Raw genomic sequence first — 1,283 nt, 5'->3', positions numbered from 1 at the left:
CAGAGAATCAAGCTAGCATCAAAATCGAAGATTGAATGATTAAAACATTGATGAAACCAAAAACAGATCTTTGATAATACAGAAAAAAAAAAAAAAAAATCCAAAATATGATAAAGACAAAAAGAAGAAATTAAGATTGTCACTTCTTTTCTTGTTTCTCAACTTCAGCAGCTCTCTTGGCTCTAGCACCAGCATATCTCTTGTTCATGCTCTCTAGACGGATCTCATGTCAGAGGTCAGCTTCACAAGCTCCATTGTTGGCTTCTCACAGGCCATATGCATGTAGTCTCTTTGGACCTGTGTTGCATTGGTCAACTCTTCCGATGAAAAATCACCAGTCTGATACACAAACACAAACGAAAACCAAATTTATTCCAATGATTAAGACCAGTAAGATTATCTTGGAACTTGGAAGAAGTACCTTGGCATTATGAGCACCACGCGGGAAGATAACCAACTTAGCCTTGTAGGATTTTAGCCTCTGGAAATTGGATTGAGGACCTTCTAAAGATCGGTTCTTGCGATGATGGTCAAGAGAATTACTTACTGTAGGAGCCAACTTCTTGGGGATATTAGCAGCCTAAAGTTGATTAAAAAATAAGAAACTAATAACAATCTGAACTATATCCAACATGAAACAAAATACAAAAGCTATAAAATGAAGAACAGAGAGATATTACAAACCTTGAGGAGTGAATCTTTTACCGGTTCTGATCCTTCAAGTTGTACTTAAGAGTCTGACCATGCACAACAGGTCGGAGAGTTCCAGGGGAAGATCTTCACAGTCATTTTATGCCTCACTGAGTAAGCAAAGAGAATATAGTGTTAACTTAGTGAAACATGAAAGTTTTTTCACTTCTTTTTGAAGTGTTGTCCATTTGGGATGACTGTAACGCCCCCGAACCGCACTTTGACCACCCAGGCCATCAGACGGCACCGAAGTGCTACTATGGGAACTTTCGTCAAAGGTCCGGCCAAGTGCAAGAACAAATCAGGCCCTTCGACCTGTCCCTCGGCGAGGTTCCCGACCACANGCCCATCCTTAAGGCTTTGCAACCCTACAGACACGCCGTGTGTTGAGTCGACTCGGACTAAGTCTATATCAGTACGACATCGCTCGATTTTAAAGAAAAATCCGAATACATTAAAACTTAAAACAGTAACTACAACCGAGTACACATAAAAGTTCATAAGGCATAGAGCCAAAGTTTGGTTCGCAAATAAACATACTTTTACTTTACAATAGACACCAAAAAGAAAACTACTCCGGAGTCCTATCGTTC

The 1,283-nt window shown here is 39.9% G+C and overlaps 1 pseudogene; it reads right to left on the bottom strand.

The window, feature by feature from the left end:
• Positions 1 to 139: 139 nt before the first annotated feature.
• On the bottom strand, positions 140 to 1,163 carry LOC104774332 (annotated as a pseudogene).
• Between the last annotated feature and the right edge of the window lie 120 nt (positions 1,164 to 1,283).

Source organism: Camelina sativa, unplaced genomic scaffold (assembly GCF_000633955.1).
Source record: "Camelina sativa cultivar DH55 unplaced genomic scaffold, Cs unpScaffold02432, whole genome shotgun sequence".
In the NCBI taxonomy this organism is placed as follows: Eukaryota; Viridiplantae; Streptophyta; class Magnoliopsida; order Brassicales; family Brassicaceae; genus Camelina; species Camelina sativa.
The sequence above is the reverse complement of the archived record's forward strand: the minus strand, read 5'-3'. Positions and strand labels throughout refer to the sequence as shown.